Below are 24626 nucleotides of genomic sequence, written 5' to 3' on the forward strand. Positions count from 1 at the left end.
GGGGGTGGGAGGGATGGGGTGGCTGGGTGATAGACATTGGGTAGGGTATGTGCTATGGTGAGCGCTGTGAATTGTGCAAGACTGTCGAATCACAGATCTGTACTTCTGAAACAAATAATGCAACGTATGTTAAGAAAAAAGAAAAAGAAGAAGATAGCAGGAGGGGAAGAATGAAGGGGAGTAAGTCAGAGGGGGAGATGAACCATGAGAGACAATGGACTCTGAAAAACAAACTGAGGGTTCTAGAGGGGAGGGGGGTAGGGGGATGGGTTAGCCTGGTGATGGGTATTAAAGAGGGCACATTCTGCATGGAGCACTGGGTGTTATGCAGAAAGAATGAATCATGGAACACTACATCAAAAACTAATGATGTAATATATGATGATTAACATAACAATAAAAAAATAAAAAAACACATTTCTGTTTTGTTGATTTTTCCCTACTAATCGTCTATTTTTGGTTTCACTGATGTACCGATGTCTGCTTTCTCTATATTATATCCCCCCTTCTATTTACTTTGGGTTTAATATTTAGCTTTTCTTTTTCTAATGTTTAAGGAGGAAGCTTAGATTACTGACTTTTAGGCATTTTGTGTTTTTAAAGCCAATGAAGCTATAAATTTCCCTCTAAGCACTGTTTTAGCTGCATTCCACATTTTTTGTGGAGCTGCATTCCATTTTTATATGCTGTTTTAATTTTTATTCAGTTCAGAGTATTTTCTTATTTATCTTGTGATTTCTTTGATCCATGGTTCATTAAACAGTACGTTTAATTTCCAGTTATATTTCTTCCTGTGGGCCCTTTTTTAAAAAGATTTTATTTATTTATTTGAGAGAGAGAGAGAGGCAGAGAGAGGTGGAGAGAGAGAATGAGCAGGGGAAGGAGCAGAGGCAGGGGAAAAGCAGACTCTCCACTGAGCAGGGAGCCCGATGTGGGACTCGATCCTGGGACTCCAGGATCATGACCTGAGCTGAAGGCAGACACTTAACTGACTGAGCCACCCACGTGCCCCCTGTGGGCTCTTAACTTTTCCCCTTTGGGCAGTCTTCCCATAGGTCTCTTAGTTTGTTGCACTTGCAGTTCTTTATGCATTCATTTAAGGAATGGAGGATGGGACTGATGCCTTAATGATAATTATTAAGCTGATTATGCAGTTCAGATGAAGTATTTTTGATTGAAAAGTTGCTCTGTGCTCAACACTGTGATCTTTGTTCTGGGACTAGCTTCACAACTAGAGACAGAGATGTCCTGGGACCTTTATTGTAAATGTTTCTGTATTTATAGGGCTGAAGTCACCCCTATCATACTCTAGGGAAGGATTTCTGTGGTTGATACTGTTGACATACTACCTACAGATTTCTTTTTTCTTTTTTAAAGATATGATGATACATAATATAATATTTTAAGGGACTTAAGTTTTACTATTCTTCCCCCAAGAGAAAGAAATTCTGATATGGGTTAAGACAAGAGGAGTCCTGGACCACTGTGCCAGGTCCCGCTAGAGGAGTGAGCTTCTATAGGTAGTGCACGGTTGCAGGTCTGGGGTAAGCGGCTCTGGAATAAGCTGCTCAGCCTGTCTGTTATCTAGGCCTTTTCATAAAGTCCAGCAAACAGTTATCTGAATAGGGTGGAGAACACAGACTGGGTGATGAAGGTCCGGAGGACTTGTCCAGAGGATTTTGCTAGAAACATCCCTCAGGATTCTATCGGATAAAAGCAATGGGTGGCTGAAGAGGAAGTAGGTTGTTGCCATCATCTCTACCATGAATGTGACGTTTTTTTTAAGTTTTTATTTAAATTCAAGTTAGTACATACTGTGTAATATTGGTTTCAGGAATAGAATTTAGTGATTCATCACTTACATATTACACCCAGTGCTCATAACAACAAGTACCCCCCTTAATCCCCATCACCCATCTAGCCCATCATCCCACCCACCTCCCCTCCAGCATCCCTCATCCCGGTTTTTCTCTATCCTTAAGAATCTCTTGCTGTTTGCATCCTTCTCTTTTTCCCTTTTCCCCTATATTCATTTGTTTTGTTTCCTAAATCCCACATATGAGTGAAATCATATCATATTTGCCTTGCTCTGACTTATTTCACTTAGCATAATATACTCTGACTCCTTTCACATCGTTGTAAATTGCAAGGTTTCATTCTTTTTGATGGCTGAGTAAGACTCCATTGTGTATATACACCACATCTTCTTTATCCATTCATCAGTCAATGGATGTTTGGGCTTTTTCCATAATTTGGCTATTGTTGATAATGCTGCTATAACCATGGGGGTGCATGTACACTTTTGAATCTGTGTTTTCTATCATCGTAGGGCAATTGCTGGGTTGTAAGGTAGTTCTATTTTTAACTTTTGAGAAACCTCCATACTGTTCTCCAGAGTCCATCAGTTTGCATCCCCACCAATAGTGCAAGAGGGTTCCCCTTTCTCCACATCCTCACAAGCATCTGTTGTTTTCTGTGTTGTTAATTTTAACCGTTCTGACAAGCACAACTCATTGTGGTTTTGATTTGGATTTCCCTGATGATGAGTGATGTTGAGCATCTTTTCAAGTGTCTGTTAGCCATCTGGATGTCTTCTTTGGAAAAATACCTATCCGTGTCTTCTGCACACATCTTAACTGTGTTGTTTTTTGGGGTATAGAGTTTGATAAGTTCTTTATAGATTTTGGATACTAACCCTTTATCAGATATATCATTTGCACGTATCTTCTCCCATTCTGTAGGTTGCCTTTCAGTTTTGTTGATTGTTTCCTTTGCTGCACAGAAGATTTTTATCTTGATGAGGTCCCAATAATTCATTTTTGCTTTTGTTTCCCTTGCCTCTGGCAATGTGTCTAGTAGGAAGTTGCTATGGCTGAGGTTAAAGAGGTTGCTGCCTGTGTTCTCCTCTATGATTTTGATGGTTTCCTATTTCACATTTAAGTCTTTTATCCATTTTGAATTTATTTTTGTATATGGTGTAAGAAAGTGGTCCAGTTTCATTCTTTTGCATGTAGCTGTCCAGTTTTCCTAACACCATTTGTTGAAGAGACTGTCCTTTACCATTGGAGATTCTTTCCTACTTTGTGGAAGATTAGTTGACTATATAGTTGTGGGTCCATTTCTGGGTTCTCTATTCTATTCCATTGATCTAGTGTCTGTTTTTGTGCCAGTGCCATACTGTCTTGATGACTACAGCTTTGTAATGTAGCTTGAGGTCCAGAATTGTGATGCCTCTAGGTTTGCTCTTTTTCAAGTTTGCTTTGGCTATTAAGGGTCTTTTGTGGTTCCATACAAATTTTAGGATTGTTTGTTCCAGCTCTGTGAAAAAAGCTGGTGGCATTTTGATAGGATTGCATTGAATGTGTAGATTGCTTTGGGTAGTATAGACATTTTAACAATATTTGTTCTTCCAATCCATGAGCATGGAATGTCTTTCCATTTCTTTGTGTCATCTTCAATTTCTTTCATCAGTATTTTAGACTTTTCAGAGTAAAGTTTTTTTTTTTTTTTTTTTTAACCCCTTTGGTTAGGTTTATTCCTAGGTATCTTATGGTTTTTGGTGCAATTGTAAATGGGATCAATTCCTTTATTTTTCTTTCTGCTGCTTCATTATTGGTGTATAGAAATGCAAGAGATTTCTGTATGATGATTTTGTATCCTGTCACTGTGCTGAATTCGTGTATCAGTTCTAGCAGTTTTTTGGTGGAGTCTTTTGGGTTTTCTACATAGAGTATCATGTCATCTGGAAATAGTGAAAGTTTGACTTCTTCCTTGCCAATTTGGATGTCTTTTATTTCCTTTGTTGATTGCTGAGGCTAGGACTTCCAGTACTATGTTAAATAGTAATGGTGAGAGTGGACATCCCTATTTGTGTCTGATCATAGAGGAAAAGCTCTCAGTTTTTCCCCATTGAGGATGATATTAGCTGTGGGTCTTTCATATATGGCCTTTATGATGTTGAGGTATGTTCCCTCTATCCCTACTTTGTTAAGGGTTTTTGTCAAGAATATACTGTGCTTTGTCAAATGCTTTTTCTGTATCTATTGAGAGGATCATATGGTTCTTATCCTTTCTTTTATTAACATGGTGTATCATGTTGATTGACTTGCAAATACTGAACCACCCTTGCAACCCAGGGATAAACCCCACTTGATCATGGTGAATAATTCTTATAATCTACTGTTGGATTCGATTTTTGATTTGCTAGTATCTTGTTGAGAATTTTTGCATCCATGTTCATTGGGGATATTGGACCGTAATTCTCCTTTTAAGTTGGGTCTTTCTCTTGTTTTGGAATCAAGGTAATGATGGCTTTATAGAATAAATTTGAAATTTTCCTTCCATTTCTGGTTTTTTTTTGAACAGTTAGAGAAGAATAGGTATTAACTCTTCTTTAAATGTCTGGTAGAATTCCCCTGGGAAGACATCTGGCCCAGGACTTTTGTTTGTTGGGAGATTTTTGATGACTAATTCAATTTCTTTAATGGTTATGGATCTGTTCAAATTTTCTGTTTCTTCCTGTTTCAGTTTTCATAGTTTGTATGTTTTTAGGAATTTGTCATTTCTTCCAGATTGTCCAATTTGTTGGCATATAATTTTTCATAATATTCTCTTATAATTGTTTGTATTTCTGTGGTGCTGGTTGTGATCTCCCCCCTTTCATTTGTGTTTTTATTTATTTGGGTCCTTTCTCTTTGCTTTTTGATAAGTCTAACTAGAGGTTTATCAGTTTTATTAATTCTTTTGAAGGACCAGCTCCTACTTTCTTTGAGCTATTCCACTGGGGTTTTGCTTGTTTCTATATCATTTATTTCTGCTCTAATCTTTATTATTTCCCTTCTTCTGCTGGCTTTAACTTATTTGCTGTTCCTTTTCTAGCTCTGTTATGTGTAAGGTTAGGTTTTATATTTGAGACTTTTCTTGCTTCTTAAGGTAGGCCTGTATTGCTATGTACTTCCCTCTTATGACTGTTTTAGCTGTATCCCAAAAGGTTCGGACTATCAAAATGGGAAAACATCATTTTCATTTGCTTCCATGTATTTTTAAATCTCTTCTTTAATTTCTTAGTTAAACCATTCATTGTTTAGTAGAATGTTCTTTAACGTCCATGTATCTGGTTTTTTCAATTTTTTTCTTGTGGTTGGCTTCAAGTTTCAGAGCGTTGTGTTCTGAAAATATGCATGGTATGATCTCAATCCTTTTGTACTTTTTGAGGGCTGATTTGTGACCCAGTATGTGATCTATTCCGGAGAATGTTCCACGTGCACTCAAAAAGAATGTGTATTCTGCTGATTTAGGATAAAGTGTTCTGAGTATATCTCTTGAATCCATCTGGTCCAGTGTGTCATCCAAAGCCGTTGTTTCCTTGTTGGTTTTCTGCTTAAATTATCTGTCCATTGCTGTAAGTGGTGTATTAAAGTCCCCTAGTATTATTGTATTGTTATCAATGAGTTTTTAACTGTTATTAATTGATTTATATATTTGGGTGCTCCCAAGTTGGGGACATAAATATTGACAATTGTTAGATCTTGTTGTTGGATAGACCCCTTCATTGTGATATATATAGTGCCCTTCTTCATCTTTTGTTACAATCTTTGGTTTAAAATCTACTTTGTCCAATACAAGTATGGCTAACCTGGCTTTCTTTTGATGTCCATTAGCATGATAAATGGTTCTCTATCCCCTCACTTTCAATCTGCATGTGTCTTTAGGTCTAAAATGAATCTCTTGTAGACAGCATATAGATGGGTCTTCTTTTTTTTAAAATCTATTCTGATATCCTATGGCTTTTGATTGGAGCATTTAGTCCATTTCCATTCAGAGTGATTATTGATAAATATGAATTTAGTGCCAATGTATTACCTGTAAAGTCAGTGTTTCTGGATATTGTCTCTTTTCCTTTGTAGTCTTTGTTGCTTTTGGTCTTTCTTTTCCAATCAAAGAGTCCCCTTTAATATTTCTTTCAGGGCTAGTTTAGTGATCACATACTCATTTAGTTTTTGTTTGTCTGGGAAACTCTTTATCTCTCCTCTATTCTGAATGACAGCCTTGCTGGATAAAGTATTCTTGACTGCCTATTTTTCCCATTCAGCACATTGAATATATCATACCACTCTCTTCTGGCCTGTCAAGTTTCTGAAGAGAGATTTGCTGCTCACCTTGTCTTTCCTTGTAGGTTAAGGTTTTCTTTTCCCTTGCTATTTTTAGAATTCTTTCCTTATTTCTGTTTTATGCAAATTTTACTATAATATATCTTGGTGTTGGTCTGCCTTTGTTGATTTTGATGGGACTTCCCTGTGTCTCCTGGATTTGGATATGTTTCCTTCTCCAGGTTAGAGTTTTCATCTATAATTTGCTCAATCTTCCCGTTTTTCCCTCTCTTCTTCTTCTGGGAATCCTATGATATGAATGTTTTTATGCTTTATGGAGTTGTTGAATTTCCTAAATCTACATTCGTGATCCAATATTTTTCTTTCCCTCTTCTTTTCAGATTCATTATTTTCCATAATTTTATCTTCTGTATCACTGATTCATTCCTCTGCTTCATCCATCCTGTGGTCATTACATTCAGTCAGTTTTGCATCTTGGTTATAGCATTTTTTATTTGGCCCTTTTTTAGGTCTCTTCTATTCCTGTGGTAAGGGACTCCCTGGGGTCTTCTGTGCTTTTCTCTAGCCCAGGTAGTATCCTTATGGCTGTTGTTTTAAAGTCTGGTTTAGGCATATTACTTATATCTGTTTTGATTAGATCCCCAGTCATGACCTCTTCTTCTTTCATTTGGGGTGAATTCCTCCATCTTGGCATTTTGTCTAGGTCTCTGTCTTCTGTGTGTTAGGAAAGCCTGTTACGTTTGCTGCTCCCAAGAGTAATGGCTATATTTAGAAGAGGTCATATGCTGTCCAGGGCCTGGCGCTTCAGGAAGTGTCTCTGGTGTATGCTGTGTGCACTCTGCTGCTGTGTTTTGGCTGCTCTGTCTTTCAGGTCAGTCCTCTGCAGAGTTCCTCCTTGCCTGCAGAGGGGAGTGTTTGGAACTTGTCCAGAGTGGTGAGTTTAAACTCGGTGTGCTCTGGTTTGCTTGTTAAAAGGGGCCTGATGCTATTTCCACTAGCACTCTTTGGGTCAGTAGACTTGGTGCGTGTTGGGGGTTTGTGCTGGTCTTCTGAGAGAGAGGCCCAGGGCTTTGGTTCTCAGGCACACTTGACCTAGTAAAGAAGCACCTGCAGAGCTCAGGGGGGAATGGGACTTGGTAGAAGTGGCTCAGGCCTCCACTGTGGGGTGCTGTGCTGCTCACTGAAGTCCATCTGTGCTTCCACGGTGTGGCCTCTTTTCTCTCTTTAGTTGTACAGTTTGTTCTCTCAGTCTTCAGATAGATTTCCTGCATATTCAGAATGATTTGGTATTTATCTAGCTGTGTTCAAGGGATGAGGCAAACAAAGGTCCTCCTACTACTCCACCATCTTAACTCTAACATGACGTTAAACAGTTTAACAAACATTTTAACAAATAACTGGAATAACAGCTTATAATAATAACTAACAGTTACTGAGGACTTTCTATGCATAGGCACTATACTAAGTCTTTCATATCTTACGTTATTTAAATCACACAAACCCCATAAGCTAAATACTATTGTTATCATCCCCTTTACATTTGAGGAATTAAGTGATTTGCCTCAGGTCACTTGCAAGGACATTTTCTTCAGACATGTTTGTACCCAGTACAGCTTTTTTAAAACAGAGAGACTTTCCTCCCCATCTTGGGCACCTGGTCACTTTCTATAATAAAGCAAACTTTGTTTCTGGGGCAACTGGAAGGCAAATATATTTTAAAAGTCTTCAATAGAATAGGCATCACAATGATTGAAACATTTTCTTCCAATTGTGTGGTCTCTTTACATGGCAAAACAAATGATGCAGAAAAACTCAAGACATTCTCAACAGGCTTCACATTGACAATGGGAGCAAGCACACTTCCAAATCTCATTTGTTTCTCCACTGCATACTAATCCCAGAGTTTATCAGTTTGAATTTATTCCCTGAAGAATAACTCTAGACTAAAAATCCAGTCTTAATCCTTTAGGGGAAATTTTCATATTCTGCATTAATAATCACAAGAATTCAGTAGCAATGTCACCAAGAGCCCTCAGAAGATCATTCTGTTCTCTCACATAGAGACAGGTTGATAATGAACTGATAAATAGAACCTGAAAAATCAAAATTTACAACATAATACTTGTCAGTCAAACATGTTTTCAATATGATGGCTCTAATAATGTACCTCCTAAGCATTTATTATAATATTAAATAGACAAGCACAATATTGGCAAGAGAGAGCCAGCTACACTTATCCAGAATTTCTCCTGCAATAGCAAACTCCTGGATAGAGGGTTAGCTTTATGGCTAACCTGTGCAGTCACGTAGGGCCCAGGCTCAGATGGGCCCTTTGCCTGCTTTAATGCTCTGCTGTCTTCATCATGAAATTCTTAATAATTTTATCTCTGAACTTGCTTTTTGTAAATTAAGTCATATGGGACAAAGGAGCATGCATGTAAGCAGAGATGTATACAATATGCATGTCTATCATTTCTTGACACTCATCTGCATGCAGTGTTTGTGATGCTCCATGGGCAGAGAATTCCAGTGGACCCACTATACATGGGAGTTCAGGAGAATCAAAAGAATACAGATAAATGTGTTATATATATGACTACGTGGGAATGCAGACAGTCCCAAGAGGCTACATTTTTCCATTTGAACCAGAACTTGCTTCAAGGGTAGAAAGAAGGCAATGGTATTCTAAGATATACGAATGACCAAGGAACCTAACCATATCCTTTTTTACTCATGTCACTTCCCTTTTCATTTACAGAGAAATTAATGACATAGAGGAAAGGGAAAAATAGGGGAACCCACAGTTCCTTTCCTTATTCATCAATAACCTGAAGGTAGAGATTGTTGGTAGAATGTGTAAGTATTAAAAGTGAAATAACACAGTTGAGTTAATTTTGTGTAGCAGTTTTACTCTTCTGGTAAGAACAAAATACATATGCATGTATGAGCCACAAAATATGAATTGCATAATTTCAGCAATTCTGCCTATGAGTTAAATGCTTTTATATTTGCATTTAAACTGCCATCACACAATATAAAGATGAATAGCAAAATGTATGCTAATAATTTAAAACTTTAATTTTTCTTCACTTCCAATGATATTACACAATAAATCCATAACAAGTCAAGAGACTGCAGAAGGAAAAAACTATGTTTTAGTGCCTTTAATGACACATAAAAGGGGACCTACATTTTCATTTTGCACTGGGCCCCTCAGATTACATAACTAGCCTTGCCTGAATGAGCCACATCTCTGCAGCCTGCTAGCAATGACCAATTTCCTACTTCTTTACTTTGTGTTCTAGCTGACCATTCCTAGTTTTCTCCACTGGCTCTTCCCTGGCTATCTGTACATAGAGACTTGCCCAGCCTGATCCTGGAATCATATGAAAGCTTCCTGATTAAGGCAAAGTACTGGCTCCGTATTGTTAGAAAAAAGATGACAGTCCCAAAATGGAGCTGCCTGTGCTAATCCCCATGTCACAAACTGAGACTTAATTACAGTTTCAGCCTTCCCCAGGAATGGGATCTTAAATAAGTCAATCTTGAATTACCAGGTCAGCACTAGTGAGGTAATTTGCCTGGGTGACCTCTGCCATTCCCTAAAGAAAGGTGACCTTGACACAATTAGCTCTTAGCTAGGATAACTTCCTTGTCCCACCCTCTTCTGCCTATAAAAGTCTTTTATTTTGTACAGCTCTTCAGAGCTCCTTTCTTTATGGTAAATGGGATGCTGCCTGATTTATGAATCATTGAATAAAGTTAGTAAGATATTTAGAATTTACGCAGTTGATTTTCTTCCCCCCCCCTTTTTTTTTTTAAAGATTTTATTTATTTGTTTGACAGAGAGATACACAGCGAGAGAGGGAACACAAGCAGGGGGAGTGGGAGAGGGAGAAGCAGGCTTCCCACTGAGCAGGGAGCCTGATGTGGGGCTCGATCCCAGGACCCTGGGACCATGACCTGAGCTGAAGGCAGATGCTTAACGAACGCTTAACGACTGAGCCACCCAGATGCCCCTGCTTTTTTTTTTTTTAACCATATAAAGAACTTGCATAATTGTGGTGCCTAAGGCCAGACCATCTGGTGTCTGCCTTCCACCCCCATGGAGTACGAATTCCTAATCCTTGTGGCCTTCCCCAATTGTAGACTTGCCGCTTGCACTGACGTTTGCTATCTAGGTCTTCCCATGTTGTCCTACTTCCTGGGTCTGACCTTGAGGAACAGTGTATATTCCTACTCTACTGAAACCCAGCTTCCAGATTCCCTGGTCCACCATAACCAATGATGGCTCCACTTTTTAAAACTACTTTACTTTTGACTAGGTCATATATGCATGTGGCACAAAAGTCAAAAGATACAAAAGATTAAACAATGAAAAGTAAAACTCTCTAAACGTTGCCTCTGACTCACTTGTACTCAACCCTGAAGTCAGTTATTGTAATCAGTTTTTCTGTATGCATTTCCAGGGATATTATATGTGTGTGTGTGTTCACACAGACACACACACACACACGTATATACACATATACATACACATGCATATATGTATACAACACATGTATACACACATGCATATATGTATATAACACACATATATACACATACACACATGCATATATGTATATAACACACGTATATACACATACACATGCATACATGTATATAACACACGTATATACACATACACATACACATGCATACATGTATATAAATATATGCACACACAAACATATATATGTGTGTATATGTTCATGTTTTTAAAAGCACAAGTGGAACATATGTACTTTTTTTAAACTTAAGAATATATCTTGGAGATTCTTCCATATCAGTACATATTGGGCTCAATTATTCTTTTTAAGTGCTGCATAGTAGAGCCATTGTCTCTGACAGACATTGAGATTGTTTCTAATATTTTGATATTGCAAACAATGCTCAAATGAATTTCCTTCTTGCACATAATTTCACACATTTGTGAATATTTATTAGATGTGGAACTGCAGGATCTAAGAGAATATAAAATATTAATTTAGAAATATACTAACAAATTGCTCTCCATAGGGGTTGTGTTGATTTACACTCCCAACAGCAGTGTATGCAATTTGTCCATGCCTTCACAAACGTAGTGGATCTTTGAACTTACAGCTCTTTGCCACTCTGACAGGGGAAAATAGTATCTTTACCATCTTTACCTATGAGTAGATGTGTAGGATAATGGAGTGCAGATATATTTGAATCCACTAGATAATGTCACTGTATGGAGTAGACGTCTATATCCTTGCCAATGCTTCGTACTGTTAGACCTCTAACTTATTCCCATAGATGGGGGGGGTGATAATGTTTCAGTGTGGTTTCAATTTGATTTCCCTAATTACTAATAAGGCCAAAAAATTTTCATGTGCTCCTGAACCATTCTTGGTTCTTCATCAGTGAAAGGCCAGGTTGTGTCTTTTGCCTGTTTCTATTGGGTTGTCTCTTTTTTGTACTGATTTTTTTTTTAAATCCTCTGATATTATTCCTTTGTGAATTATATGTGTTGCAAAAATTATCCCTAACTTTGTGGCTTGTCTTTCTACTCTCTTTAGGATATCTTTCCATGAACAGAAGTTCTTAATTTTAAATTTGTTTAATATAGCAATCCTCAATTTTATGATTTATGTGTTTTATGCTTATTTATGAAATCCTTCCCTGCCTAATGTAATGGAAAAATGGTAAATTCTTACACTACCTTCTAAAAGCTTTACAGTTCTGCCTTTTGTATTGAAGTCTTTAATCTGCTTGGAATTGAATTTTTATGTAGTGAGGGGTAGGAATTCCATTTCATATTTACAATATAGACAACTAATTGGCCCATTACTTTCTAATGTGCAATTTATTGAATAGTTTCTCCTTTTCCCACTGGTCTGCAATTCTCTTGCTATCATGAATCAAGTTTTCATATATGTGTGGGTCTGCTATGAACTCTATGTTCCCTCTTACTGACCACCTTGTCTATGCCTGCCCCAATAATGCACTCTCTTAATTACTGTTGTTTCATGACAAGTCTTCATATCTCATGGGATCGATTCCTCCACCTCATTCTTTTAGTGCTTTGCTCCTCCATATAAATTTGAGAGTTTAATCAAACCCTCAAAAACTCCTGTTAGGATTTTGAATGGAATTGCAGTTAATCTATAAGTCAACTGGGGAAGAACTGGTATCTTTAAAATACTGAGTTTTCTTATACAATTTTATGTATATATTTTTACTTGAAGGTTTTAAAATAAAATTTTATAACTTTTTTCATTTCACATATTTAGACCTTTTCTTAGATACTTTATACTTTGTTGCTATTGAAAATGGTATCTTTAAAACCATTTCTAACTAAATGTGGCCAGTGAATAGAAAAGCAACTGGCTTCTTAATATTGGTTTAGTACCTAGCAAAGTTGCTACATGATCCTGTATTTTCTATTTGTAAAGATAGAGAATTGTATCATTTGCAAATAATGTAGAGAATTGTATCATTTGCAAATAATGACAGATTTGTTTCTTTCTTTTTGGTCCTAATATCTGTAGAAAATGTTGAATAAAAAGTGGTGGTAGTGGGGTGCCCAGGTGGCTCAGTTTTTAAGCATCTGCCTTTGGCTCAGGTCATGATCCCAGGGTCCTGGGATGGAGCCCTGCATGGAGTCCTGCATCCAACTCCCTGCTCCGTGGGAAGCCTGCTTCTCCCTCTCCCACTCCCCCTGCTTGTGTTCCCTCTCGCGCTATCTCTCTCTGTCAAATAAATAAAATCTTTTATAAAAAGTGGTGATAGTGTGTATCATTGTCTTATCTTGGATCTTAAAGAGAATGTTTTCAACATTCTAAGATAAACTATATTTACTATTTTTTTGTATATACTCCTAACGAGATTAAGGAACTTCTCTTTTATTCATAGTTTACCAAGAAGTTTAATTTAATCTTCAGTTTTTATCATTGTGAGAGGTGGTACACTTACTATGTTTCCAAAAAATTACTATATTTCTAAAATCTCCATTCTTGGGGCACCTAGGTGACTCAGTCTCTTAAAAGTCTGCCTTCTGCTCAGGTCATGATCCCAAGGTTCTGGGATGGAGCCCTGCACTGGGCTCCCTGCTCAGCAGGGTGCTTGCTTCTCCCTCTCCCTGCACCCCCTTGTGCTCTCTTTTGCTATCTCTCTCTCTCAAGTAAATAAAATCTTAAAAAAAACCTCCATTCTTTCCTCTTTTGCCTCCATCACCCTTTTTGTTGATGAAATAGGTTTATATTTACACTTACTTATTATACAATTACACCTTTTCCTATTTTCTAATTTAATATCTTTAATTGATTTTTTTATTTGTATCTATAAAAAGTGAGGAATTGAGTGTATTACATTATTTCTCACAATTCATTTCTCTTTTCCTCCCAAGTTGTGTTAGCTATTTCACAGTAATATTGTCCATGTTAATAGTGTTTAGATTCTGTTTTTCAACCATAATCCCTATATTGGTTTTAGTTTTCTTCTTCTTCTTCTTTTTTTTTTAAGATTTAGTTATTTATTTCAGAGAGAGAGAGGGAGAGTGCGGGCACGTGAGAGAGCGCCCATGGTAGCTGGTGGGGAGGGGCAGAGGGAAAGAATCGCAAGCAGATTCGCTGCTGGGCAGGCAGCCAGGGCTCGATCTCATGACCCTGAGATCATGACCAGAGAGGAAACTAAGAGTCGGACACTTAACCGACTGAGCCACCCAGGCACTCCTTTAGTTTTATTTTTGTAGTTAGAGTTAAGGTTTATAGCCAGTCTGTCCTTTGTAATTTTGTCATCTTCTGTTGGGCAAAAGTATGTCCTCTAATAATTTCTTCAAGAAGTACTCATGACAGCTAGAGTCCCTGAAATTTTTTTTTTCTGAAAAATAGTTTGTTGAGTATAAATTCTTGGGTCATATGTTATTTCTTTAGTAACTTTTTGGGCTTTTGAGCTATTATACCATTTTCTAGGATCTCAAACCAAAATTTTTTTTCTTTAATAGATAAATTGAAGGTTTTGCCCTGATGTCCAAATAATTCTTTTTATCTTTGAAGTCCAGTAACATTACCAAGATAGGGTGGGTGGTTTTGTGTCACTATTTGTGTGTGTGTGTGTGTGTGTGTGTGTGTGTGTGTGTGTGTGTAAAATGGCATGTGCTTTCACATGCAGGTTCAAATCTAGCTTTTATTTTAAAAAGGTCTTCTTGAATATACCTTTAAGTATTTTTCCTTTTCTGTTATTTCAGTTAAAAAAATATTTTTTTAATGTGGGCAGGAGAGAACTATGTTAGATCTCCTTTTTTCTGTCTTCTATATTTATTATTTTATTTGCAATTATTTTTTATTCTTCATTTCCATTTCATTTGTTTCTATTTCTCAGTCCTGTCCTCTATTACCTTGTTGGTGGTTTTAGTAGTGTCTTTTATCTTTTGGGCTGCTCTCAGCGTGGCCCTTATTTTTGTAATGATTTTGCTTTGCTCATCTTTCTTGAATGCTGCTATTCCTTTTGTTGCCTCACCATGCTTCATCTCAGTTCTCGTATCTCTGCTTGAGCTCCCGCTCTATAGTGACAATTGCTTCTCAATACATTTATGAATTCATGCTGATATATTTGCCCACAATGCCATTTGTCTCAGGGCAACATTTTCATATTCTGTGTTTCAGGATTTCTCCTTATGTTATAGAATTCTATGTATGAATTGCTTTGGTCTTGATTTCTCTTCTTCATAGATATCGGCAGCTGCACAGCTCCTCCCGATGCAGTATCTTTTCTCCATCCTGTCTCTCTGCCCCACTACTTCCTACATTTATAGCCTGTCAGTATGATTCTTTCCTTATTACTGCTCTCTCTAATTTTCCTTTGTGCCAACTCAAATCTAGGTAAGTTCCTGCCACTCTCCCAAACACACTCTTTCTTATTATTCCATGTAAGAGGTGGTTGACTTTGCCTCTCAGATGGTAGCCTTTACCTTAGGAATGATGCTTTCTCCTTTGGTTTGAGTTCTGTAGCCATGGGCACTCTATCTTAGCATCTTTCAGTACGCATCTTGACCTTCCATGTATCCAACTGCTCTTTCTTTAATACCATAGTGTGGGGTTGTATACACCTTTTAGTTTTACTGAAGATAAAATTTGCACTTCTGTCTCTCATATTCCTTATTGCTTTTAGAGATATTTAAGAGAAGAAAGTAAAAGTACTACCTTGACTTAGCCATTTAAAAACTTTCTTATGGGCTTCTTACTTTGTTGTTGGAATGGTCTTCCTGGGCCTGTCTTCTGCTCTGTTCTACCTTCCAGGCTTGTCTCCATTGTTCTGGTTCAGGAAAAATTGCATTCCCAGGCTCTTGCCACCTCAGCTGCCATCACTGACTGCTGGATGGGGCTATGAAGAATGCCTTTGGGAAGTAATCAGTGATGATGGATAAAACCTTGCCATTTAAAAGAAAAGAAAATATGTCAGTACTTTTAGTCACTCTTGAGAAACCTAATTAGATATTGAAATAGTCTAATGGGATCTGAAAGCTCTGTATTTTTATATCTAGCAGTAGAAGAGCATGCAGCTTTCTCCTTGAGAAATGTCCAATCAGTTTTCAACGCCTAGTTCACTTCATCCAGAGGCTCACACTCCAGTGATTTCCTGCACTCAAGTTATCACATCCTACCTGCAAAACTCATCACGGAATCTAGTAATTTTCTTATGTGAGTGCATAGCAATGGCTCCCTATACTAGGACTAATGCAATCAAGACCATATTTTTATTACTCTGGTATGTGACCATAGTCTAAATTAAAAAAGAAGAAGAAGAAGGAGGAGAAGAAGAAGAAGAAGAAGAAGAAGAAGAAGAAGAAGAAGCAGAAGCAGGAGCAGGAGCAGGAGAAGGAGAAGCAGAAGGAGAAGGAGAAGAGAGTTGTAGAGCTGAAGCTGTCAGCTCAGTACTGTGGGAAGAAACTGGCCGGCATTGGCCAGGCTGATAAAGGACTAGTCCATGCTTCTTTCTGTGCCTTGGTTGTCTTAGAGGAAGACAGGGAAGGAAAGTGCAGGGGATACTCTTCTCATGCTGATGAATGGTGTAATGTAGTGCTGATAAGCACAGGCTCTGGGGTCAGACTGCCTGCATTAAAGCCCTGGCATTGCCACCTACTCAAAGTGTGCTTTTAACAAGTTTGTAATTTTTCTGTGCCTAATTTTTTTCTTCTCTAAAAAGGGGATAAAGATGCCAATAATACCACCTCCTAAGGCTTTTTTGAGGAGTAAAGCCAATAATGTAAAGTGTCTGGCAGGTAGTACTTAGTAAATACATATTGTTATTGTTATGATAAAGCTTAATCTTATCTTTTTAAAAAATTTATTTATTTATTTGACACAGAGAGAGAGAGAGAGAGAGAGAGAGAGAGAGAATGAGCACAAGCAGGGGGAGCGGCAGGCAGAGGGAGAAGCAGGCTCCCGCAGAGCAGGGAGCTGACACGGGGTTCAATCCCAGGACCCTGGGATCATGACCTGAGCCCAAGGCAGAAGCTCAACCAACTGAGCCACCCAGGTGTCCCTTACTCTTATCTTTTTAATGAATACTAACAAGGAGGGTCCAGTTCTTAATACTGAGACTCAAGAGGAGGATGCCTGGGGGAGAGGAACTTGCAGGTACCGTCACACAGCTGTAAGCAGATCTGATCTCGCAGATTTGCAGTGTCTCACTCGGCTGGCTTTCTCAGCCAGCCAGTGTCGGAAGGCTCAGAGGGCCACACCACCAACCACCAACCACACAGCTGCACCTGCGTTTGCTGTAACTCTCGTCAGTTATGTAGCACTTTCGTACACAGTTTTCTCTTTGCCCTTTTCAGCAACCCTGTGGTGAGGGCCTTGTCATTCCCATTTTACAAATGAGACTTACGTGACTCACCCAAGGTTGTGCTACTGGTAAGAAGTGGAAGCTGTTTTCAACCCAAGTCTTTCTCTTTTTTCTGTGCTCACTTTACTAAACTGGCTGTGGAGGTGTTTAGAAATTGACTTCAATGGCCTCTAAAACATACTCTCTAACATGCTTCTCAAAGGTCAGGGTGTGTAAGGATGACCTTTTAAACTGCAGCTCTTCACTGTGCAAAAGTTTTTTTGTTTGATGTAGTCCCATTTGTTTATTTTTGCTTTTGTTCCTCTTGCCTGGGGAGATGGATCTGTAAATATGTTGCCTAAGACTGATGTCAAAGCTCTTACTTCCTGTGTTTACTTCTTGTAGTTTTATGGTTTCCAGTCTTGCATTTAAGTTTTTAATCATTTTGAGTTAATTTTTGTGTGTGGTGTAAGAAAGCGGTCCGCTTGCATTCTTTTGCTTGTAGTTCTCCAGTTTTCCCAACATTTACTGAAGAGTCTGTCTTTTCCCCATTGTATATTCTTGCCTTCTTTGTCAAAGATTACTAAAACTAGTATCATATTGTTTGTCAACTACACTTCAATTAAAAAAAAATAGAGATTCTTGGAAACCACCACCAGAGGGTCTGAGGTTTGGGAGGGGCCTGGGAGTTCTGCCATCTTAATGGACCCAGATGTCTGTCAGCATCTTCCAGTATCCCAGTCTGACCATCACTGCATTTGACTGCCCTTCCTTTAAGACTGTAGTTTTGGGTTATGTACACCCTTTAGCTTCACTAAACACAGAGTCAGGTGATTCTGTTCATAGTTTGCCTAGGAAACTACACTTGCCAGGACCAAGAATAAGTAAAACAGACACAATCCTCCTTGAATCTTCATGGAGTTCACAAAAAAGTGTGAGAAATGGACAGATAAACAATCCAATGTCACACAGTGTGATGAGACTGTTAATGCATCTGGAGAAATGCCCATTTAGATCCCGTCCCTTCTATGTTTTTGCTTGTATGTAGTTGTGTACATATTCCTATGTTTGTCATTAGCACACTCTGGGAGAGGCTTATCTAATTCTGTGTTCATGAAGGTCTCATATTAGGCAGCTCTATTTTATGCCCCAATTTGTGCTTTAAATTACATAAAATCCCTATAAACTTAACGCAGACCTATAAGTGTTTACATGTGAAATTTTTTCTCCCTTGTGTATGTACATCATTTTTTGTTAGCTACCATGAATGATGTGAACCATTTCCCCATAGTCATCTTGGATGATAAATACCATGACCATTTGTGTCACCAGTGATATTACTTATCAAATGCTTTTGCTTATCTGTATTATCTAATTCTCATAACGATTTGATGAGGTACATACAAGAATTATTATCTCTGTTTTACAGAGAGGAGGCAGAGGTTTAGTTGGCTTTATCATTATTGCCCAGCTGGTCAATGGTAAAGCTGGAAGCAAGCCTCGTCCTTCTGAATCCCCATGCATGCTCTATTCATGGTACTGCATAGCAAAACAAATCAGCAAGCTTTGAGCAAAGCTGCAGAGGCTGGAAAATGCCTAACCTGGATAGGGCTTCTGTAACATCACCATAGGAATCCCCTCATCTCCACTTAGCTGTACTGATCAATGACCTGCTCTGCCCAGTCCTTAAAGCTGTGTTTTGAATATTGATGGTGGTAAGCTAAGCAAATTCCAGGACAGAGAGCAGCAAATACACCAGGCCCATTAAGCATGAGTAAAATGACTACTTTTAAAAGTGGTTTATGGGTCTCACAGGGAAAACACACACATGGATAAAAGGAAGCCAAAACCAACAGCTTAGTACCTTAGAAGTCCATCAAGAAAACTTACCTGAAACAAGGACTATGGCCTCTATCAGAGAGAGAGACTAAATGTCAGTGTCTGTTTCTATCATTTTCTTCTCTTAGCAGTTTTGACCTTCATTTCATAAAATAGTAGTTAATAATTATGTGTGTTCTTTGGAAAGTGAGATAATTCTTTCCTTGCTCCATATGATCATTTTTATTTGGGTACCTCTGACATACATAAAATACTGGAGATAGTTGGAACAAGTTTGTGTGAACTGATTAGCAACACACAGTTATTAATGGATAGACTCATTAGGGAATTTAAGATATAGTCCCAGAATAAGTGGTGTCCAAAGCTGGCAATAAGCCCTGTTTGAATATTCACATTACCACCCAAACACCTGGAGGTAGAGAGTGCTTTATTCACTGGCATTAGAGGTGGCTTCTAGAGTTAGAGTGAATAGAGTAGTTTTATGAAAATCAATAGAGTGATTACAATTACCAAGTGCATTACTTTAAAGATATTAAGAGCCACAAATCAAACATGTCAGCTGAAGAATAATGATAATGTTATGTACAAACAAGAAAGCATGGTATCAGCTGAGGAAGGGGCCAGAATCGTATCCTAGGGTTTCTGAGGAAAAGATGTAGTTGTTTTTTGTTTGTTTGTTTGTTTGCATCACTCTTAAGGCAGTTTGTTATAGTCTTACAAAGCAAAATACACAATTTTGTAATCACTGACAGACAGTTGGAAGGGAAAAGAAATCCAATCATGCTGAAAGATTTGGCTGGAATTGTCTCTACTCAACCAACAGAGATTGGCTTGGCTGGGAGTGCATTTGTCAATGCCTTGTACTCCCACGCAGCACAATAGAGCTGAGGATGTTCCAGAACTGCTAAGTAGCAAGGTGCCTGACATGCTAATTAATTTGAAACTTGGAATGCCAGGGTTGGAGGGTCTGCAGAAAACATTTAGTATGACCACTGCCATGATGCTTTCAACTCTACTACACCCCCACCCAGTTCCTCCATGTTCTGGCCCATGAATCCCTAGAATGGCATTCTAGGCATGGAGATTAGCAAGTGTCAAGACTCAGAGATAAGAGAGAAAAATAAATACCTGTACAGGACTTCAAGTATTTAAGTGTTAATGGTGGGGAGTGCTGAGAGATGAAAGAAGAGGCTTGAAAGGAATAAAACATAGTCATGCCAAGGGGTTTGGATTTTACTCTGAGCATAATGAAAAAGCCTCTAGGGGAGCAGATATATGGAAAACTCCCAGACCTCTTTGCTAAAGCAGCAGAGATTATAAGACCCAGAACACAGACATTGGGTCTGGGTGAGATGTCTTCCTGCAGGGCTTCCTCAGACAGCTCTATATGGTAATGTAAGTTGTCTTGGGTGCTGACGTCCTTGGGCATATGAAAAGCAGTGAGCCCACAGTTCTTTGGTTCTCGAGCCCTGTGGTCTTCTCCCTCTACATAAGCTGCTGAGACCACAATACTTCTGGTATGCCTCCATAAGGTAAAAGGAAGGAAGTAGGAACTGTGTTTGCCCATATCCAGTGGACATTATCTGTATCTTTTGCACTGCTTGTGGGAATAAATCAAAGTAAAAATAACTTCGAACTCAATCCAAGTTTTCATTCTTGCCCATTTACAACTCTGAACTTGACCGTATAGTGTGGCCTAATCCAGAAGGGAAGTGACAAATCTGATTTCCTGGATTGGAGACTGTAAATTTGTAGTGGCATCTATCCACGAGAGTGTGTGATATTGTTCAGCAGCCATCAATGGCCCAGGTGGGGATGGCAAGAAGGTTGATGCTTTTCTGGACAGCAGAGAAAGACCAGGGAGGCAAAGGACTTGAGAATATTGATGAGTGTAGTAGGCTGAAAAAAAAATAGCTCCCTAAAAATATATTCATTTCCCAATCCCTGAAATCTGTAAATATTACGTTATATGGCAAAAGATCTGGTGAAGTGTCTTGAAATGAGATGCTTATCTTAAGATTATCCAGGTGGGCCCTGGTGTCATCACCTGTATCCTTAAAAAAGAGGGGCAGAGGAAACTCTGGTAGACACACAGAAGAGAGGATGGTGTGAAGATGGAGGCAGAGACTGGAGTTACATGGCTACAAGTCAAGGAAGGCCTGGGGCACCAGAAACAAGGAGAGAGGTACTGAGAAGATGCTCTCCCAGAGTCTCTGGAGGGAGTGTGGCCCTGCTGACACTGTGATTTCAGATTTCTTTCTTTTTTCTTTTTCTGATTTTATTTATTTGTCAGAGACAGAGAGAGAGAGAGAGAGAGCACAAGCAGGGGAAGCAGGAGGCAGAAGGAGAAGCAGGCTCCCCACTGAGCAGGGAGCCTGATGTGGGACTCAATCCCAGGACCCTTGGATCATGACCTGAGCCAAAGGCAGATGCTTAACTGACTAAACCCCCCAGGCGTCCCTGATTTCAGATTTCTGTCTCCAAAACTGTGAGATAATAAATTTCTCTTCTTCTAAGCCATCAAGTTTGTGGTATTTTTTATAGCAACCACAGGAAATGAATATAGCAAGAGAGTGGCTGACACGGGGTCACGGAGCCTCAGTTAGATACAGAAGGTGGCAGAGGTAAGGAGACCCTGTTAGAATGGGAGAAAATGGAGGTCTTTCTGAGGTCCTCGGAATAAGGGAGCAAGAGAGAAATCTGGATGGAGATGTGTGTAGTCAGGGAGAGTTTAAATTTCAGAGATGGAGTTGAGGAGATGAAGGAAGTGAGAGACTAGGGTTGTGGCTGGGTTATCCACATGAACATTGCAATCTCCCAGGGTAATGACAGGACTTGCACAAAGGGGAAGACTGTGAATCAGATACCAGAGTTCTCAAGGGATCAAGAGGAAGTGAAGGGAGGTAACAGGTGGAGGGTGGGAAGATGCAGAGGGTTCAGGGTGGTAGAGTCAGAAGGCAGGTGTCTCAAAGGAACCTATTTGGAATTTTATTCAAGAGATAGATGAATCATGGTCTTGGAGAGACACTGGAACAAAGAAAATGCCCACCCTGTTTTTTGAATCCAAAGTACATGGGATGTTGGAAAGTGTGCAGCTTGCACTCAAGAGATCTCCCGGAGCAAGGGGACTGTGTCTTCTGGAGAAATCCTGGCACCCATGAGGGCCAGGACATAAAGAGAACATTCATGAAATGATTGAGGATGGATGGGTATTTGTTAACATGTAATGTGATATATCAATTAATGCAACAAATAGCAGCACTTGGAAACTATGACTGAGTCAGGATAAGCCTGATGATGTGGTAATAAAGTCAGAACATTTCTGAAATGTGCTCAGGTGATACAAGCACTGCAGTAAGCTCTGTATTATCCAGCTCTAGGCCTCCTGGAGAAGGATGAATGAGCTCCCTCAGTAATTTTAGTAATGGGCTAATTTTAGTTAGTTTGTGAATATCAAATTTTAGTAATCTTCAATAACTTATTTAGCAAAGTACTCTAACATTTTCAAAAATATAAAAAGGAAGATCTATGGAATTGCTTGTCATTTATTTGTCTTCTGAGCATCAAAGCAAGGACCTGCAATTTGGGAACACTCTGAAGACTCTCGGGAGGTCTCTTGTAATTCACAGTAATTCTCCAGACTGAATAGCCTTGAATTAATTTGCATTCTTTTGCTTTGTCACTTAAGCAGTGACAAGTCACAAAGTTGTATTTGTGCCTATTCCTCATTTCTCTGTCTTGTCCACAAATATGTCATGAGAGACTTTGTTAAAGCTTCCTCAGGCACCATCAGCTTGAGCTAATGTATTAATGTATAAATAATATCTAATATTATGCCCTTTACATGGATAATTGTCATTTAATCCTCCGGATATCCCTATTAGGGAGGTATTTTAGTATCACAATCTTATGGATGGAGAGACTGTGAAGCTTGGGGGAGCGAAGTAACTTACACAAGGTCAGCCTGCATGTGCAAGAGCAGGGATTTAATCCTAGCCAGGACTTCAGAAACCTCATCCTTGCTCATTCTGCTGAAGAGCTTTACACTTCCTGGAGGGTGAGAAATGGGAATGTGTGTCTTCAGATAAAAAAGTGCTCTGTTCTTCCCTTAAGCCCAAAGACATTCCACTGGAGACCCAGATGCCATAGTGTTGATTGCTGCCTGCAGCCTGGCCCAGCCACTGCCTGGCTCCTTGGGCTGGGGCGGCTCCTGCATTCTCTAATAGTGCCTCTCCTCTCCCTCAATGTGGTTGGTATCCTGAGCCCTGGGTGCTCCAAGCCCAGGCACCAGGACTGACACTTCCATTTGGGAAAACTCCTACTACTAGGTCTCCTACCAGCTCAGAGAGTGGGGGTTTCATCCTGCTGCCATCTTGGTTCTGGAGCTGGGAAAAGTCACATAGTCTCTTCCTCCCCAGGGGGAGCTGTTCCTATGCTCCTTTTTCCTAGGGCTGAGGCTTCTCTCATCTTGTCTTCTACTTACTCTGCTTCTACCAGTGTCCCCTTCCCTGTTCCTGTCTTTCTCACTCTCTTTCTTTCTCTTTGTTTCCCTATTCACTACCTTCCCTCCAATCTAGATTCAGCCCTCCCTTCTCGGGGACTCTGTTACACAGAGAAAAGATTTGCACTATATATTCTTTCCTTATCAGTCTAGTAACCCAATTTGCACAGGAAATGTGGTCAGCTAGTCAATAATTGTTCTTACTCTGAATCCCACATGATGTGGGATTCCACATGATCCCAGCTTCCTTTCCTAAGCCTTCCCAAATCATCTTTTTGAGAATTAATCCTAGAATCCTAGAGTTAATCTGCAATTTATAGGATTAATATCTACAGTTTAGAGAATTTCTAGTTTTGACAAATATTAGAACAATGTTTGCCTATCGTTAGAGCTCCAGCCCATGCAGTGGATCAGGGATCTTGTCTGAAAGTTCCTTCCATGTTCTGGGATGTAATTCATCAAGGCCTGAGACTTAAACCCATTGAGCAGACAGAAGCTATCTGAAAATCTCTTCATTTACCTCAAGCTTCCAATCTCTCTTACAACATTTGTTCTATCCTTGTTGGGTCTGAAGATCATTCTCATTGACAGAGAAGCCTAAAGTAGACTTGAGTGTTGAGGGCTGGCATTTGGTCATCTGGCAGAACTACATCATGCATCCCAAATAGATAATTTGTATTTAACCCCTGGAGGCTGTCTAAATTAACCCTTTTAGTTTATAGTTGAGGTAACTGATAAGAACCAGAACCAAAATCCAGGCTTCCTGACTCCCAATCTACACACTTTTTTTTTTAAATTAGGTTTTGCTAAGAAGTTCTCAAACTGTCTAAACAGATCAAACAGATCAAACAGATTAGATACATTTAAGACTCTAGATCTTTAAGCATATTCCAGGTCTTTCTCATTTTAAGAACAGGGTCCCCGCTCAGAGGGGAGCCTGTTTCTCCCTCTCCCTCTGCTGCCTCCTGCTTGTGCTCTCTCGCTCTCTCTCAGTCAAATAAATAAAATCTTAAAAAAAAAAGAACTTTATTTACCAAATCTATCTCATACTATGTAGAAAAACAAATGCAACACTCAAAGATTGAGGTTGAGGTAAATAGTAAAGATGATGGGTTGGCATAGATTTTGGCCTAATTGGAGTCTTAGCTCTGTCAGGAGACAACGATCCCATTCTTTGGCCTTACAAAGTAAATTGTTAGGATAGCCCTTAAAAATCCATTCTTTCAAACTCAGCTTGAAATAAAAACATAGCTAAATACAGATATAATAATTTGTTATTTTATCATAAAATCACATGCCTTAAAAACTATGGTCTTCCATAAAACACTCCTAGCAAATGGGAG

At 39.0% G+C, this 24626-nt stretch overlaps 1 long non-coding RNA gene across 2 annotated transcripts in view; it reads left to right on the plus strand.

Annotated features, from left to right (window-relative positions):
• Positions 1-933: 933 nt before the first annotated feature.
• The window catches only part of LOC112837866 (uncharacterized), a 258371-nt gene continuing 234678 nt past the window's right edge, over positions 934-24626 (plus strand). Inside the window, exon 1 of one of the 2 annotated variants that reach the window (XR_012381944.1) lies at positions 934-1005. This is a non-coding gene — a long non-coding RNA (uncharacterized lncRNA). Of the gene's footprint in view, positions 1006-16632; positions 16656-24626 lie in introns of those variants that run through there. The other variant, XR_012381945.1, reaches the window with a different exon arrangement.

Source organism: Callorhinus ursinus, unplaced genomic scaffold (assembly GCF_003265705.2).
Source record: "Callorhinus ursinus isolate GAN/ISIS: 27379988/994484 unplaced genomic scaffold, GSC_fseal_2.0 scaffold22, whole genome shotgun sequence".
NCBI classification, from domain to species: domain Eukaryota; kingdom Metazoa; phylum Chordata; class Mammalia; order Carnivora; family Otariidae; genus Callorhinus; species Callorhinus ursinus.